Here is a 20395-nt window from a genome sequence, read left to right as displayed (position 1 = left end):
ATCATTTCTTTCCCGAGTTTAATATCGTTTTGCAGATAGTTAAATTAATCATACTGTTGGCTAGGTCGGAGTGAAGTAGCTATCTAGCAAGGTGCACATGATGGCAGACAATGCTAATGGAACGGAGGGCTGAATTTATGTTTAAATAACTTGACAATTTTTTGATGTAAGCCGACAATGAGCTTCCCCTCTCTGAAAGATGAGCAGCTGCCACTGAGAGACAGACACACAGAGACAGGCCCGCAGACAAAAGTTTGATATTACAACTAACTTATCTCTTGCTTGTTTCTGTCATATTCAGCTTTGCCACATGACTTGCTGGTGAAGCAAGAGACTATAATTGAGCAGCAACAAACATAACAAGAATGGTGCAAGATTTTCATGCAGAGATGCACAGCATGACAAACCCTTCTACAGTCATGGAAAGGCACCATCCTTATTTTCCCTGACACACTTTTGAGCAGCTGAATCCCTAGAAGGAGACCTCCAGTCTATTCCCGGACTTAAAAAGGATTTGGTGAGCTGCCTTTGATTCCTTTAGGATAGGGTAATGTAATGATGCTTTGAAAATCAATCCAGGTAATTCTCTTTTGCTACTTTCAGGTCACCGCTCTGGGACTTGCTGGGGGTGCCACAGTAAAGAAAACAGTTTGGGGCATCCTCAGACAAGTCATAAGAAATGATCTGGCACCAAAGGTTACCTAGTGTGGCTTAAATGGAAAGCTGGCCTTTGAAAGGCTTCATCTAAGAGCGGTGAAGTGGGTAAGTTTTATAAGTGTATTAAAGTATTCCGAGGTTACAGTAGACTTAGTGAGTCTGTTTGTATTGTCTTTGTGTATATGCTATCACTTTTAGATGCAGTGAGAAGAAATCCCACCTGCTCTGCAGCCACCAATAGTGATATGTGGTACCAGCTCGACTTGACTCGGCCTTTTCACATTTCCATTATGTAACAGGACCTGGAATCTGGTACCCCGTACTAGTTTTTTGGTATGTACTTTGCTGAGATTCCAAATGGGGGTACCAATACTAAAATGTGACGTGTGAACACTGCAGACCACTGATTGGTGGAGTTGTCTCAGTGTCATTGTGTTATCAATGTGCGACCAAAATTTTTTTTAAAATTTGATTTTGAAGGTTACCGTAAATGTACCGATAGGTTAATCAGCCCACAAAACTATGATGGTAGTCCACAAAACTACACCGTGGTTGGTCGAGGAGGTTCAGACATTTCTGTCCTTGGTGGCTGACGGAAAAATTCTGCGTGAACTTGACAGGGCAACATGCAATGAAAGAGTTTTCAGGAGCTATCTGAGCAGATGACCAAACATGGTTACCAAAGGACCTTCACACAATGCCGGGAGAAACTGAAAAAGTTAAAAAATGACTATCGTTCCATAAAGGACCACAATGGCAGCAGTGGTTCTAATCAGAAAAAGTGGAAATGGTTTGATGTGGTGGACTCCATCTATGGCCATAGACCGGTGAACAACAGGAGGAAGGATGGCGTCGACTCCACCACTGCCTTAAATTCCCTGATGGAGGATGGTACGTTTTTGTTTTTTTTGTAACGTAGCATTACAACCATGGTAGTAACCAAACAAGATTACAAAAAATGAGTTTGTGTAGGACTTGTATGAAAAGAGAGCTTATATCACTTATAAACTGAACAGAAAACGTGGTGCCAGGCACAACAAATCCCACCCTGTACACATATTTCGCCCATTATAAGTAAATGGGAAGAATTCAAAATAAAAAATTCAAACTTTGACCTACTTTTCCCAAAATGTAATCACATCTATTCTCGGTCACTAGCCATCTATAAACCCAGTTTGGTATGAACTGAACCAATAGTTTTGCTGCTAAGTGTGAAACTGGTTTCACTGGGCTGGGGACAGGGATGGCAGGGGGGGAAATGCCAGCCAGGACCTAGCTGACCCAGCTTGAACCCCGCCAGGACCCAGCCAGGAGCACAATAAATACTGAAGAAGGCTGTGTATATGTTCGATGATAAAACAGTTCCTCACTTTGGCACATTTGGAAACTGATTTGTCTGTGCAAACCAAACCTATGACTGTGTGTATGATAATGTCAGTGTGTGATGTAAATTTGTTGACTGCTTGTTGTATGTGTTTTTTTTTGTATACATTCTGCTTTTAACTGGTCTTTGCGTGCCTGTTGAGAGTTCGTCAAGAGATTAACAAGCTCCACCAGATTTTGTTATCTGGGAGGAAGGAAAGTTCACAACTACGCAGCCGTTCCAATTACTGAGAGACTTGTGTTCATAGGAAGTCCGTTCTCTGGGACCGCTTTTACCAAGACTGTAGTCGCCGAGTTCAGAAGACCATACCCTGCAAAGCTGATACTGAGAAACAACCATGGTCAGGATCAGACGAGGTCGGAACCAAGAAATCAGGCAAGAAGAAAATACTTCCGAATCAGGCATACCGCAAAGACAATCTGCTATGAGTAAAAGAATCTATGCAGCTTAAATACTGGCCAGCTAATTAGGCACAGCTGGGAGCAACAGGTGGAACTGATTATGGTGATGAGGTGTGGAGAGGAGAGGGAGGAGACAGCAGCAAAGCAGACTGTGACAAACAGATGATAATGTTCAAACTGTCTACATCCAAATCCACCCCTAAGCAACTTTATCCAATATCATTCCAATATTAAATCCAATATCAAATCATTAGGTTTCCGGGGGGGGGGGGGTGTTCAGCTGGGAATCAAACTTCTGAACCAAATAAATTTTGGTCAAAACACTTGAAACTGTTCAAAATCAGATTTGAATACTGAAACAGCACCTGGTCCATGTTGGTGGTAAAGGGGAAAAATAAATTTAAAAAAAATAATAAATAAATAATAATAATAATAGGAAGAAGGGAGGATGTTAATGTGCAGTATACTGGGGTGTGTGATGTCAATAACCCAAGGAGACAGCAAGTTAAAACCATACAATTTAAAACAAACAAAAAAAATAATGATACACTGGTCTAACTCTGTTAAAATTCCAGGGTTAATATGAATGTAGTTACTAGAAGCGTTGTAGTCAAGACCACACCATCCAAGACCAAGACATTTCCAAGGCCAGAGGGTTCTGAGACCAAGACAAGACCAAGACTTTTAAGGGTCATGACTAAGTCAAGACCAAGACCATGCATACAATGAAAATTAATAGGTGAGGGAACAAAGCAAGAATTCTCTATTTTAAGACTGATTTATAGTAACAGTAATGACGACAAACAGTCTCTACACTTTTTCAAAGCACCACAATGCAGGAAATCTCAATTCTGTTATTTTTCTGTCAAAAATCCAGCATCCATCAACCGAACAGCAGCTGTTTCATTCACAGAATTACAGCATTAAATTGATGTTAGCATACCAAGCCTGACTGAAATACAATGACAAAACACTCAAACATCTTCACCATCCAAAACAAACCCAATATATGCCTTATTTTTTGTCACAGTTTTTGGTTCAGTTTGGTTTTGCATGTCATTTTACAGATGTATTCTTCATGGTTTTGAAAACCAAATTTTATTACTAACGAGTTTGCATACATCATCATATTAACTGTTAAAGGTGCCGTATGTAGGATTGTGGCCAAAACTGGTACTGCAATCACATTCAAAATACTGTAGAGCGTGGTATCCTCTCTGCCTCCCCCCAGGCTAGGAGTTGCCAGATCCAGCATGAGCGTCGACTACTAGCGTTTCCATTAATCTTTGTCACCACACCATAAATTTCATACAAAAAAATCATCACCAGACTTATTATACATAAGTATAATACATATAGAACAGGACAAACATCCTGTTCTATTATATATGATACATAAGTATCATATATAATAGAACAGGACAAACGTCCTGCCCGTTCAAATGAAAGTTTCACTTTTACTTCCGTGAAGTACAAGCGGCACGGATCGCTACCGTTACACCCCCACCCCCTTTACTGAACCATGGATGCCAGACTACCAACCCCCCCAACCAAACCATGGACAGCGGACTACCACCCCCCACCCCCTTTCGATTATGCATCGCTACATGCAGAGGTCACTTCCACAGAAAACACTGTACTACAAGGAGGTACCATGGCAAGAGACAAGTCCTACACCGGTACCGGTGCTTCACCAGGGCCAGGCGAAGAGACTGGAGCCTGGCCCCGGGAGAAGGAACTGGGTGAAGAGGCCACGGCCCCGGCTCTCAGTGGTTCTTACCGGTGGTCAGACTAGCCGCCGTTGGTCTTCAAATTCTTCTCTGCTTTCAGCCGTCTCCATGTTTCAAAAGCATCTCCTATACATCTCCTTGTTTTGTTTCTCACTTTGTCACGACATATTTGGGAATAATAAGAGGCCTTTCAGGTTATTAACGTCAGACATGTATGATCAGAAATGTTCCAGCTGCAGCTCAGGGAACTGGCAACCTGGGTGCTGAAAGGCAACTGACTTGGTGATTGGAAGACAGGTGATGGGCGGAGCATCAGACCAAAACACACAATAACAGCATAAACATCATTTCGGGGCTGACACTGAGCTTTTCAAATGCACATATTCTGGCTGGACTAGTACTGTCAGTGAGATCAGTATTTAAAATGACCATGATTCCTTAATGTCTGGTGACAGTCAAGGCCATTTTATAATTACTTAGAACATAATTCCTACATACTGCACCTTGAACTGAGTTTTACCACTGACACGAAATAATAATAAAAGAATTTGAAGAATGGGAACTATTGTTGTTTGTTATTGGTATCATTTACAAGAAGCAAGAAGTTATCAGTTATCGTATTGGTTGTAAAAAAAACAATTACCGTGCATCCCTAGTAGCTACCGAAGTCCATGCAGCCAATGCCAGCTCTTCAGCCATCCAGTCCATGTTTGCCCCCAACCCCACCCCAGCCCATCCACTGTCCACTCCTCTGATACTCACTGTCCACCCACCTTCTGCCCATCATACTTCTACTGCCTGTACAAGTCTATTGACCTGGAGGACACCTCATGTGTATGTTGTCAGGTTCAATCTGTCTCTGGTCTGGTCCTCTGCTCTCTGCTGTTGAATGCACAGGTTTGATCAGCTCAACACTCACTACATCCAGGTGTGAGTCTTTACTCATCGAGGACTCACAGGTTAGGGGGCTACAACTACATAAAACTCTTCAAAATAAAAGTGTGTACTTGAAACCAAGTTAAAACAATAAAAACATGCAATAAAATGGCTGCAATAAAACCAACTAGAACAGTGCTGAGAGCACAGACTTCCACCAAGGCAGATCAGTCCCCCCACCCCACGCCCCAACACCACCAAAATGTGATCATTTGTTCCTTGGGCCAGTATCAACATTTCCTGAAAATTTCATCCAAATCCGTCCATAACTTTTTGAGTTATCTTGCTAACAGACAAACAAACACAAAGACAGACAAACCCCAATGAAAACATAACCTCTGTTACACTTGGCGGAGGTAATAATCCTGTCTTGTGACAAAGAGCCAAAACAGAAAACTCAGTTACTCTTATTACCTCCTCCAGGGAGGTTATGTTTTCATCTGTTTGTTTGTCTGTTAGCAAGATAACTCAAAAAGTTATGGACGGATTCTGATCAAATTTTCAGGAAATGTTGATACTGGCACAAGGAACAAATTATTAGATTTTGGTGGTGATGGGGGGGACTTGGGGACCTTGGCAGAGGTCTGCGCTCTGCGAGTGCTTTTAATTGGTGCGTTATCCGTACACATTATAAGCTTTCAGCGTGTATATTTACACCGCGTAAAATAACACGCCATTAGCGCGATTAGCAGTTAGTGTGATTAGTGGTTAGGTTTAGGGTTAGCTGTTAGCAATTAGCGGCTGGCACAATTAGTGGTTAGGGTTAGGGGTTAGCGATTAGGGCAATTAGCGTCTAGCGCATTGACATGCCATCAAATGGCGTTAAGTAATGCGAGAGGATGAAAATGCATACGTATAGCACACTAAATGCAATAAACTGGCATCCCATACAACGCGATTTCATGAGATCAGTCTGGAAAAATAAGACTTTTTACCTTGAAATTAATTTTTGCAGTATTTTGTAACATCTCAATGCAGATTTGAGATTTTAAAATCATACTGAAGTAGAGAATGAAGGATTCCAGACCATCACCCCACTGGCTCATATCCTTCACACTGGATTCCACTATGATGTGAAGACACTTTAAAAACTTGAAAAGCACTCGGAGAGCGCCTCTGTCAAGGCAGATCAGCCCCCCCGATCACCACCAAAATTTAATCATTTGTTCCTTGTGCCAGTATCAACATTTCGTGAAAATTTCATCAAAATCCTTCCAATAACTTTTTGAGTTATTTTGCTAATAGACAAACAAACAAACCCTAATGAAAACATAAAAAAGGTTAAAAAAAAAAAAAAAATCGACTCATAAATCAATTGCTTGACTTTTAAAACAAAACATACCCCCAGGATGTGGATTCATATTCATATTCTGATACGATTTATGTCGCTATAGCAGCAGCTTACACGAAAAAGGGACTAAACAATGAGCATAAAAAACTATTCTTCAAAACTAAGGGAAAGAATGCCCATTAAATGGAATTTGGAACTAGAAATATCCTTTCATTTCCAAATTGTCATACGTTGGCAGAAATAAATTAATCATGTTTACCTTAATGCTCCCTCTCAAATTTATTACCCTCTCATTACCTTTGTGGCACATATGTACACACACAAAAATACGCTATAAAATCATCATATATCACCATTTTTTCTTTTTTTTGGCATTTTTTTAAATATGTAAATCTCTTAAACAACTTTCGCCCTGTTCAAAACTACCAAACTTCCAACAATTTCAGGATTTAACCTTTTAAATGCCAATTTAATTAATTGATGATAAAAAAACAAAACACAAAGAAATTTAATATTTGCCACATAACAAGGAGTAAGGGATAGAACATTGGTGGTGATTATAGCCTTGTATATGTCAAAGATTGGCAACAAATGGATTTAATTGCATTAGTATTTTTTCTGTAGTGTCAGATACTCCCTCTGGTTACCCTGATGGACAAATATGCCCCATTAACAACCCCCTTTTTTTTTTTTTTTTTTTTTTTTAATCTCACTGCCTTTACACTTTACAACCATACTTTCTCTAATGTCAACATTTTATTTAGAGGAAAACTAGTGATATTTGGCATTTTTACTGTATTTACTGATTTCGGGATTTCGATTTTGGAGTCGACTGAGATGATCTTGTAAACATGTCTGACTGTTGACTGTGTGGAATGGGAACATTGCTCATCCTCACCAGAAAGGATGAATGATGACAGTGTGAGGACAGAGAAACATTTGCAGCAGAGAAAATGCTTTGGAAAAATTAAAAAGAAAACAAGCAGAACACAATAGAAGACTGGCGGCTTTAAACGTTTCGCAAATATGGCACAATGTTTTACTCTACTCTTTATACATTAACTTTATACAATGTATTGTATAACTGTGGCATTTTAATGTCTTCTGTCTTTCTATTCCCCTCGTCTCTTCTCTTTCTAATTCTCTCTAACTCTTCACATATACACATATATACACATGCACCCCAGTGGAAGTACACACGCAGTCCGCCTAAGCCATAATTACCATAGAAGGATTGCTCCATAGACTAATGTGCTCCCTTAAGCTTGGCGAGGCAAAGAAAGCACTCTGAAATTAGTGTTGGCGTCAGTCGTGCACATCTATGCCACACAAAGACTTCACTGACATGGAATAAGACAGGCTGCATGTGCTCTGTGATACTGAGCTCCTTAATGGGAGTCAATGAACTCTGGCCAAAGCCCTGTGAGAAGCTCCATTTTCAGGCAGTCTGAATAAGGATGAACACTGCTGTCAGCCTTGAACAATGCAGATAAGTACACAGTGGACACATTCTGGATGATTTCAGGGAAGTAAACAGTAGTATTACTGTTTAAGTATCACAGTAGTATTACAGTAGTAGTACTGTTTAACTTTACCACCATATTAATTCAGTTAGTGCTTGGCCGCCTTTACTTTGTACAACATCTGCACTATAAAAAGCATTGTCCATACAACTTAAATTTTGAAGACTTTTTTTTCCCAATAAATTAATTAAATTAGATTTTCTATTTATTTGAGTTTTGGTAATTAAAAATTGCAATTGTTTTACGTAACAATATTTTTCCCAAGAAACTAATTTGATAAAACTTCATGATAAATACATTTCATAGTAGACCTGTTAATTACTTTTATGGAAAGTAAAAGGTCATAACTAACCCTCAGAGATCAGCCATCGTGTTCAATCTCCTGCAACCACATACTGGTTCAAACAACCATAGAACATACACATGGAGGAAAAACCAGATCATCACTGAGCAGACTAGCTCATGACACAGTAACAAACTACAATTACTGTCTGTCCTAGTAGATTAGGAATCCTACAGGATTTCAATCTCTACTGTGACATATGTATGTATGTATATATATATATATATTATATATATATATATATATATATATATATATATATATATATATATATATATATATATGTATGTATCCATTTGAAGGTTAACCATTATAACCCTGTCCATACATCAACAGCCATAAACAACAGGTGGAACTTCAAGGTCACATGCAGACATTATAACTACACTAAAAGTACACTGAGCTTGTAGCACCAGCGGTTATGTGAGGATAGCAATTAGTTTTGCCTCAGCTCTCTCTCTCTCTCTTTTTCTCTGGCCTGGCTTCCAATGTTTAGTCCATTTATTTTCTCTATACTTAATATTCATATCACACATTTATTTATTTATGCATTTATTGTTACATATTTGTGTGTGTTGATGATTAAAATATGTGTTGTTTTCAATAATTAATTTAGGTGTGTGTGTGTGTGTGTGTGTGTGTGTGTGTGTGTGTGTGTGTGTGTGTGTGTGTGTGTGTGTGTGGTGTGTGCAGCAGATTGAATTTCAAAAGGATGCAGGCTATCAGGAGGGGGACTTGATGTGAAGATGCTTTAGAAAAAGAACAGCAGAGAAAAGTGAACCCGTGCACTTTCGGTCTGAAAGCAGAGGTGGACAGTGACAATGAACAATGAGGCTGAGAGTGGAGAAAGATCACATTTAATCATGTGTTTGCAGATGTGCTGCTGGCACTGCTCATGAAACTGACTCCAAACTGAGCAGAGGAGCTGTAGTTATCCTGTGCAGCAGCTTGTTTGTAATTATACACATTATAAAGTAACCCTTCACTCAGATAGCATCATCATGGAAAATATAGAAACATGAAATTATCACATCAACACATTACACACAAAGGTATTTCAAGGGAAAAAAAAACAAACATTTGAAAACACTGCACAAGGGCCTGCACGTACAGAGGCAGTTTTATGTCAGCTGACCTTGAACACCATCACTGCTGCTGGGACGTTTTTCAAATGTCCAAACAACCTGTGTGTCAGCAGGTTCCTCATCTTCACTGTGAACTTATCTGGGTTGAGTCTACCACTGTTTTACCTCTGTCATCCTCATCTTCATCCTCACTCTTGTCAATATGACCTCATCTTCTTCATCACTATTTGACACATCATCCTCACTCATCCCCTGGCAGTGCCACCTGTGCTGGAACCCTTTTCAGAGCGCCATCAGAAAAGTCCAGATTCATTCATTTTTTAGTTACCATTATGACAGTTACCTTCTCCTGGAATAGTGCTGACAAAAATATATATTTTATCATCAGTATTGATGTCTTTCCTCACAGTAAAATCATAGAATTCAGTTTCTGGCTCAAAAATCATGTTTTGGGGTTTAGTGTCAATGTGAGGAACAGCAGAGACCCTGTTATAGCAGGTGTTATGTTTGTTTTAAAGTGAAACAGTTCCAGTGGGAGTACATTCCCACTACCTTATGGTTGGGTTTGAACTTCACCAGGACACCACCACATTCTTATCCTTCCACAAGTCTTTGTTTTCTATCGTGTTCCTGTTTCCAGGGCTTTACGTGCCCAAAAAAATAACAAGATTCTTTGAAAGTTAAAACTCTGATATGTGGTACATTGGAGTATAAACAAACTCTATCATGATTCTCAGGGTGTCTTTATTCTTACCAGTTTTAATGGCTCGATGAAAAGGATTTGTTGAGTGAGATGTCACCTACTCTTGACTTCACAAATCTTCAAAGCGTTTTTGCCGAGTTTCTTTTGGTAATTGTACTATTGCACATTCTTTCATATGACCTGTGATTGTACAAAACAGACAGAAAACACCTGATTCTCCTGCTACCATCGTATAAATCTTAAAAGAAATGATTAAAACAAAAAATGCTTTCTTTGGAAAAACACACTGCATCATTTTTTTCCTTTGTGACAATAATTCTCCCACCCACTCCATGTCCTCCCTAATGTTGTCCTCATCTTCCCTCTCACTTTTAACTGCCTTTGGTAATTTTGCGAGAACAGTCAGCAAAAGACTCGTGCTGAGCTCTTCACTTTACCATCATTATGTCCAATTAGGCGTCTTGTCCTTCAGTAGAGTTCACATTGACTCGTATGTATGGGTCCCAGCAGCTGCCCACAGATTAGAGTCAAGAGTAAAAGAACTCCACTTCAGATAAGGGTGTTTCAGACTGGGTATCCGGATCCGTGCTTTACCTGGATATGATCACACCTTTGCCGCAGATATTGCGTTCACAAGCACGTACTGCAGCCTGTGCCCAAGATCGAGTGGGTGTTACAGGGCTGAAACAGTAGGTGGCGGTGTGAAAGGAATTCTGTGGGAAACGTGGAAGTGACAAACCTTTACGTCATCAACTGTTCTGTTCATTTGTCAACAGCGACAGGCAATACTCTTCTATCTGTTAGTCTGTTTGAGGTAAAGAGAAGAAGAGCGACCGTCGTCCCATAATAGCACTATTTTAATTTTTTTTTTAAATAATTTGGTTCATAGGTGTACGTACTGTTACATAGACATAAATATTACATATATATAAATATACTGTTACATACTGTTACATAGATATATACTGTTAATATTGTAAATGTGTGTCTATTTGTATTTTGTCCATTTTTATTTTTTCATTCTACTTAGCTCTATTCTTATGTTACTTCATAAAATTGTAATGTTTTATTGTATTTTAATCTTATTTTTAGTTTTTGGAATTTTATATTTGCTTTATTCTTATTTCTGTAGCACTGCTATTTTGTTGTCTAACTGGAGAAGCACTCCTAATTTCTTTGTACAGACAATGACAATAAAAGCTATTCTATTCTATTCTATTCTATTCTATTCTATTCTATTCTATTCAAACTTCACCATTTGCAAAGCACAGAATTTACTCTCAACTCAGGAAGTAGATGGTGGAAGTAGATGGAGGTAGATGGTAGATGGACCTAAAAAGTCTGGAGAGACAACACCTCCACTGCCATTTATTAATACTTTAAAACATGAACATATTCATTTCATTTTCAGACACATAGAACAGTTTTACTTGTGGACCACTGGAGCCTGTTGGTGACCAACTGGAAGGTCACTTATAAAAGAATTAATAATTATCTAAACTCTTTGAATGATAAATAAAATGTCCAAAACCAACACAATCTTATAATTACAGCAGCAGAGAATGCTGGCACTCATGGACCCCCTCAGAAATACTTCAGGGAGTACATACTGTATAATGCAGTGTTTTTCAACCTTGGGGTCGGGACCCCACTTGGGGTCACCTGGAATTCAAATGGGGTCGCGTGAAATTTCTAGTAATTGATAAAAAAAAAAAAAAACAGAAACAAACTTACTAATAAAAAATATATGGTGAGTTGAGAGAGACAAAACATGAAAGACATGACAAACTGAAGCTGAAACTGAAGCACTGTGGTTCTGTTTATCTGTCAAATGTTCATTGTGGTCAGTTTCAGATGCTGCAGCTCTTTCATAATTCATAGTTTGAGTTCTTGTTCGTTCAGTATTAATTGTCAGCCTTGTAAATCCAAGCTGGACTGACTGTACATATCCTGACCAAGGAAAATAAAATTCTCACTTTGTGCAGTAATCTCACCTGGCTTTCTGCCTCCATCGATAATAATTACATTATATAGATTAATGTCATCGAAAATTAACCTTTATTTGCAACATAGTATAGCAAACTATTACATGATCAAAACCAAACTAATTTTAGCAAAAAAAAAAAATTCTCCATTTTGAATGTCTGGGGTCGCTAAAATGTGTGATGTTAAAATGGGGTCATGAAGCATAAAAGGCTGGGAACCACTGGTATGAAGTCTTAAGTATCAAAGTATTATTATTCATTTTCCTTTATTTAATCAGGAAGACCCATTGAGATTAAAAATGTCTTTTCCAAGGGAAACCTGTATCTAAGAAAGAAAGAAAGAAACAAACAAACAAACAACATGAAAACTTGTCCAAAGTGATAATATTCAAGCACATGGTATTAGACATTAACTCCCACACCCCTGGAGGTCATTAACTTTCACCTCAAACCACCTTAAAAAAACAACAAAAAATATACCTCAGGGAGAACTTGATCCTTTTTAAAAAGTACAGAAGTTGTGCTTCAGTGTAAAACCAAACTCCATTTTCAGAGCCCACACTGTAGTGGAACTGCCTGTCCAGTGCAGACCCATGGTGATCCCTTTGAAAAGCCGATGAAAACACCTGAAACACAAACACTTAATGCTTTAGAAAATACCTAAACACTTTGAAAACTATTCCCAACCCTGTCAGAATCACTGTCAGACATCTGACTGAGCAGATCATTGATTCCCATTTATTCGATGCCACTGCGTTCCTAAAGGAATCCAGTCTTCACTCACCTAATGTGAAGGTTTAAGGAAAACATCAGAAAGTTTTAAAAGTCTGGAGGTTACAAAGGCGCTCTGGTAATTTCATTGTTTTCTGCAGCAGGAGAGATTTCCCATATGTCTTCATTTTGTGTCCAACTCCACAGAAAGCAGCAGCAGTGAATGAGTGCAGCTGATGGATTACACCTGAGGTCATGGCTGACTTAGCATCTTGTTAGCCTCCTCCGTAAGTGGAGACGGGAACAACAGCAGGATTTACACACACTCTAAAAGGTAAATGAGCTTATTATTTCGGTTGAGGTCACACATACAGTTTTTGGGAGAAATGACTCTAGATAAATTTTCACTAGTAAGATGTGCCTCAGTATGGTTTCACCTTTTTGTCAACATTAAGTCTTAAAGTAGTGTCAATAATGTCAGCACTGTTTAACAATGTTCAGTCCCTCCAGATAAATGCAGGCAAAAATCCTTGATTATGTGATGGAATATGGAGGGTTTTATGGGATTTTATTGGAATTGTGGAAATTTGCACAAAAATGTGCGAAGTGGCAAAAATATGCGGGAACTGGAAAAAACATGTGTTCAATGAAAAAAATAGATTCTTCTCCCACACCCTGTTCTAACGAGGCTACTACTGAATGAAAATGTCCAATTACATCCTATAACTAGAAAAGCACTCAGAGAGCGCAGACCTACTCCAAGGCAGATCAGTGCCCCCCCCTGCCCCCCCCCCATTCACCACCAAAATTTAATCATTTGTTCTATTCCTTGTGCCAATATCAACATTTCCTGAAATTTTCATCCAAATCCATTCATAACTTTTTGAGTTATCTTGCACGCAGACAGACAGACAGACAGACAGACAGACAAACAGACAGACAGACAGACAGACAACAACAGACAAACAGACAGACAGACAAACAGACAGACAAACAGACAGACAGACAAACAGACAAACAGACAGACAGACAAACAGACAGACAAACAGACAGACAAACACACAGACAGACAGACAGACAAACAGACAGACAAACAGACAGACAAACCAATGCCAGCAAAAACATAACCTCCAAACATACAGAAGTAGGCATCCACTACATCCCAGAAAGTGCTGGTTCTGTTTTAGCTCATCTTTATTTTCTAAACATGGCTCAAACATGGCTTTAACATTCCTGAGTCACAAATGTCAAAAATAAAAGAACTGCTTCCTGCTTCAGCAAAGTAAAGTAGAACAGACCATCTGTTTCAAGGCTATTACACTTTTATGTTCATAGAACATTATCACTGCAGCAGAAACCATTTTCAAATGTTTCGTGCTGGAAAAGTGGCTCCAGTTTGTTTTTCTCTGATGTTCCGCCGTACAGTTGCTTGGTAAAACAGTATGAACCTGCTTTCCTGTAGGACATCAGTACTGGTTACCTCCGCCAAGGAGGTTATGTTTTTGCCAGCGTTGGTTTGTCTGTTTGCCTGTCTGTGTGCCAGATAACTCAAAAGGTTATGGACGGATTTGGATGAAAATTTCAGGAAATGTTGATAATGGCACAAGGAATAAATAATTAAATTTTGGTGGTGATCGGGGTGGTGGTGGTGGGGGGGCACGAGGGCCCACTGATCTGCCTTGGCGGGGTTTGCACTCTCCGAGTGCTTCTAGTTTACTCTGTCTTTTGCAGATATTTTTGTTGGCAAATGAGCTGCATTTTTCATCATCTTGCAGGATTTTTTCTGAGGCTCATGGTTAGTTTACCTTCTGTGGACGTGTGAGCTGATGACGTTGTGCGTTGCATTACATCACTACCTTTGTCAAGTTACAATGAATTATTTTTAAAACTTTATGTGGAAAAATGTGGTGTTTATGACATCATGGGAGCCCTGCATATTTTGCCTATTTTGCATGGAAATATGCTATTATTGTGGTTAATATGTAGCCTTTCTGAAAAAAAAGCGGACCCCCGCATAATGTGTGTAATTTGCTTGATTATGCAGTGAATTATGCAATCACATAATCATGTTTTTTGAAGGGACTGAATATTCATTTAATGGACAGAAAATGTTTTGTTTTTGTTTTATTTTCTTTCAGTTACACTTATGTAGTTGAAAGAACATTTCTGCTGAGCATTAACCATTGTTAGTGTTGATGTTACTTGGAATATGAATAAACATTGGAATTGTGATGTGTTTTATTAGGATATGTAATTGAACATTTCATGGTTTGTTGGGTTTTCATACAACAGTATTAGGGGAAAAAGTCATATTTTGAGAATTAAATCAAGAATTACAAGAATAGAACTGGTTATGCTTTGTGAAATTTCCTGATAGAAATGAACAAATCATCTAACATTAAATAACTCATTTCTTGTCTTTGCCTGTGGACTCTAAAAAACTGTTTATCCTGTTCCAACCACAGATGCCAGCGCTGCCGTTTGTTCAGCTGGTAATTAAACTCTCTCAATGTTAAGATTTTTTTTTCTCTTTTTTTCAGACATAATTTTTTTATCCAATATTTTTCTGTTTCTTATGCTTCTCTTGTGATGTCAGAAGTTTTTTCTTGCTATATTATAACTTTAGTGCCTGCTTATTTGACTTGTTTTCTCTGATAGTTGGATTTATTCAGCTTCTTTGTCCTTGGTTTGACCCAAGTAGGATTTTGTACTTTCCTAACACATCATTATCAAAAATTACAACTCACAACTTTTTTTTTCCAACGTGTATTCAACTGGATATGAAACAGCTCTGTTGTTTCAGATGGTCTATAATTGAAATATTATCCAAAGGTCGAGTGAAGTTTCATTTTAATTTGTAAGTTGATTTGTCTATTAGTTAACCAATAATCACTGCAATTTTGCTCCTAGATCAGTTTTTTTTTCTTGTTGACTTAAAATATTGGTGAATGGAAATTCCATAGATCTTGTCCTTAGTCCAATAAATTTCCAGAGGACTAATGATTATATATAGAGACCTCAGACATGACAGTCTGTGTGATCAAATGCAGGACAAATCCAGGGTACAAAGCCGTGTGGATGATCTGAATATGTGTAAATGCGGCACACACAGATGCACGGCATCTGCTCCAGACACTATATAACCTTGTTACAAGTTCTTGGGGAGAAAATATATTAATAACCCTGCTAGAGTGGAGAAATACGGTGCCACCACGAACCCCCCTTCTTCCCCCCAGATAATGACATTTCACTGAGAGCAAATGAAATGGGCCAATTTTCAAGCTTATTACAAAGTCAGAACTGAAATGGAAAGAAAGAGAAAGAGAGGATGGAATAAGAGACAAACGATACACCTGACATTGGCTTTGTGTGTGTACTATTTCTGTTTTTATGCTTTTTGTGTGTCTTTGTGAGTGTCTACAGTACCTCTCACACACTTTTGCATGACACGTGGGTATGTGTGTGGTTGTGCCTTATGTATTCTTTGTGCATACCTTTTTTGATGTCTGTGTGCACGCATCAGCTCAGCCCAAAGCCGAGCTGACAGACAGCTTCCCTCCGAGGAGCCCTTAGTGTTTCTGATTGATCGTCATAATGCCAAGGTACAGGCCCTGTCCTTGGTGCCTATGCTAATCGCCGGCTCATGCATATTTATGAGCTCCTTGGGAATCAACTAGCTAAATAAAGGATGAGGCCGTTGGCTTGGAGCTGCGTTCATCACTAACTCTGATGATTAGAAAGAGGAAAAAAAAAAACAACCTTTAAAAGCCCATGCTTTCATTTTTTTTGCTGCTTCAACTCGGGGATCATAAAGGGAGTATCTGACTTCAAGGAGGGCAAACAAAAGGTTAAGATGTCAACATTCAAAGAGTGTAGAAAAGAATAAAGTCTGCTTATGTCTACAGTGTTATTTCTAAACCTGGGATTTGTTAATAGTGTTTATCATTAGGCTGGAACCATTACTTTGCTTAAACCTACCCCCAGGAGGATTTAAGAACTATTTGTCTTTAAACTGGCTTGTATAAGATTAAAACCTCAGTGTCCAATACATAATATGATGTTTTTTTAACTACTTCATACGCAGACATGTTCAGTCAAATGATTTGTTCGTGTGTATGTGTATCTTTCAGATTTATTTTGTTTTATTAAATTGTTTTCATGCGTCTTGGTGTTCTGTCTTGCTGTTTTGTTTTGTTTTTGTGTGTTTTGATTAAATTTGATGATAAAGCACCTTGTTCCGTTTTTCTTATACCCTTGGATGTTATTCTGTCTGTGTGATTATTTCATTAGTTTATCATACATTTTAGAATCATTGTTGAAGTCATAAATTCTTTACAAAACAGCAACATTTTGTTATCCAGGAACAAAGTTGAGTTTTTGCACAAAGAAAGGGATCAGCCAGTCCACCTACTAGTGTAGATCAGGTCCCAGAAACAATGGTGAACATGTTGATCTGTAGTTGTAATGTTTTGTTTGAAAAAAGATACACATTGGTACCTTTTCCTGTCCCAATTTTGATCCCATTTTAGGCCCTAACATTTTTATTAAAAATTCATTAATTTTGGAATGGCTCAGAGCCCTTTTTTTTTTTTTTTTGCATTTATCTGAGGTCATCATTAGGTACATCCTGGGGGGAAATATGTCTAAATTTCTCTTTGTCTAAATTTCATATACAGTACAGGCCAAAAGTTTGGACACACCTTCTCATTCTTCGCATTTTCTTTATTTTCATGACTATTTACATTGTAGATTCTCACTGAAGGCATCAAAACTATGAGAACACATGTGGAATTATGTACTTAACAAAAAAGTGTGAAATAACTGAAAACATCTCTTATATTCTAGTTTCTTCAAAGTAGCCACCCTTAGCTCTGATGACTGCCTTGCACACCCTTGGCATTCTCTTGATGAGCTTCCAGAGGTAGTCACCTGAAATGGTTTCCACTTCATAGCTGTGCCTTGTCACGGTTACTTAGTGGAATTTCTTGCCTTATTGATGGGGTTGGGACCATCAGTTGTGTTGTGCAGAAGTCAGGTTGATGCACAGCTGACAGCCCTATTGGACAACTGTTAGAATACATATTATGGCGAGAACCAATCAGCTAAGTAAAGACAAACGAGTGGCCATCATTACTTTAAGAAATGAAGGTCAGTCAGTCTAGAAAATTTCAAAAACTTTGAATGTGTCCCCAAGTGCAGTCGCAAAAACCATCAAGCGCTCCAACGAAACTGGCTCACATGAGGACCGCCCCAGGAAAGGAAGACCAAGAGTCACCTCTGATGCTGAAGATAAGTTCATCTGAGTCACCAGCCTCAGAAATCGCAAATTAACAGCAGCTCAGATTAGAGACCAGATGAATACCACACAGAGCTCTAGCAGCAGACACATCTCTACAACAACTGTTAAGAGGACTGCGTGAATCAGGCCTTCATGGTCAAATAGCTGCTAGGAAACCACTGCTCAGAAGAGGCAACAAACAGAAGATTTATTTGGGCCAAGAAACCCAAGGAATGGACATTAGACCAGTGGAAATCTGTGCTTTGGTCTGATGAGTCCAAATTTGAGATCTTTGGATCCAACCGCCGTGTCTTTGTGCGACGCAGAAAAGGTGAACGGATGGATGCTACATGCCTGGTTCCCACCGTGAAGCATGGAGGGGGAGGTGTGATGGTGTGGGGGTGCTTTGCTGGTGACGCTGTTGGGGATTTATTCAAGATTGAAGGCAACCTGAATCAGCATGGCTACCACAGCATCCTGAAGTGACATGCCATTCCATCCGGTTTGCGTTTAGTTGGACCATCATTTATGTTTCAACAGGACAACGACCCCAAACACACCTCCAGGCTGTGTGAGGGATATTTGACCAAGAAGGAGTGATGGAGTGCTGCGCCAGATGACCTGGCCTCCACAGTCACCGGACCTGAACCCAATTGAGATGGTTTGGGGTGAGCTGGACCGCAGAGTGAAGGCAAAAGGGCCAACAAGTGCTAAGCATCTCTGGGAACTTCTTCAAGACTGTTAGGAAACCATTTCAGGTGACTACCTCTGGAAGCTCATCAAGAGAATGCCAAGAGTGTGCAAAACAGTCATCAGAGCTAAGGGTGGCTACTTTGAAGAAACTAGAATATAAGAGATGTTTTCAGTTATTTCACACTTTTTTGTTAAGTACATAATTCCACATGTGTTCATTCATAGTTTTGATGCCTTCAGTGAGAATCTACAATGTAAATAGTCATGAAAATAAAGAAAATGCAAAGAATGAGAAGGTGTGTCCAAACTTTTGGCCTGTACTGTGTGTATATAATATAGATATATATATATATATATATATATATATATATATATATATATATATATATATATATAATATATAATATATATATATATTATATATATAGATATATATATATATATATATATAAATGCAGTGGTGTAGTCCAGGGTTTTTCGGTGGTATATGGCGTACACCTACGTCTTTTTCAGTCAGCATTGCGTATACCCACTTCCAACTCGCTCCTGATGTGCACCATTCTGTTGTATCTGCCCATTTTTTCTCTAGGATGGTGAAGCCATGACCCGCCCTACTCTACTTCTAACTGGCTTGTACTTGTTGCCTTCACTGATTAGATTGGTTAACTTTATGCATAAAGACTGATTAGCCAATCAGAGGCAGGGTAGGGCGGGTCACGTTGAGGACAATATGGCTAACTTGTGTTGGCCACCTCTGGAACCTGATTGTATGCCACAGGTTCCAGTTCCACCTGATTGACAGGTAACTGCACGTCTTGTTGAAAGATGCACGATTATTGGAAATGCAAACAAGAAAGGCAGAATAAACGTCTTTCAGGTGAGTGACACATATCGAGAGAACCTACTTTCATGGAATACATAATTCTGAGGTAAGTTTTAAGGTGGTTTCAGAAGGAGTCACTGTTTTAAACTACTGGTCATATGATGCACATTTAGAGAAGAGATGTCGCCAGTAGTTCAACTGTGTGAGTAGGCTAATGTTATGAAAGGCTAACGTTATGAAAGGCTAACGTTATCCTATGTTTGCCTCATGTTGAATACGTTTCCATTCATGCAGCTGCTTGTGTGACCAGTAATACCTACAAACTGCTCCTGATCAAGTCAGTTTTATAATAGTGAGCAAATACTACTGACAGATTTTTAGGTAAATATTCTGACATGTCACTGTTTCTAAAACAGGGCCTTTTTCTGGACTATTTAAAACAAAAAAAAGGCAAAAATTGAGAGCATACCCATATTCTCCAGGGGCCACTCCACCACTGTGTATATGTGTATGTCCACCTGTTTATGGTGCATGTAAAAGGACTTTTACATGTGCTCTTTTATTCCTGCATCTTAACTAGAAGGTAAAGAATAACTAAAAAAAGTGACAAGAGATCACATTCAACATTTTGGTCCCTTTATTTCATGTTAACCACATTTCAAACAACTAAACAACCAATGATAATGGCATCACCAGATCTAAACAACACCTTTGCTAGACAAATAAAATCATCATCATAATAATAATAATAAATACAAAAGAAATATACAAATCAACACAAAATAGAACTCAACATAAAGCAAACAAAATATATACATATGAACTGATAACATCATGAAATGGGAAACAAAA

Source organism: Sphaeramia orbicularis, chromosome 5 (genome assembly GCF_902148855.1).
Source record: "Sphaeramia orbicularis chromosome 5, fSphaOr1.1, whole genome shotgun sequence".
NCBI classification, from domain to species: domain Eukaryota; kingdom Metazoa; phylum Chordata; class Actinopteri; order Kurtiformes; family Apogonidae; genus Sphaeramia; species Sphaeramia orbicularis.
This window is presented reverse-complemented; position numbering follows the sequence as displayed.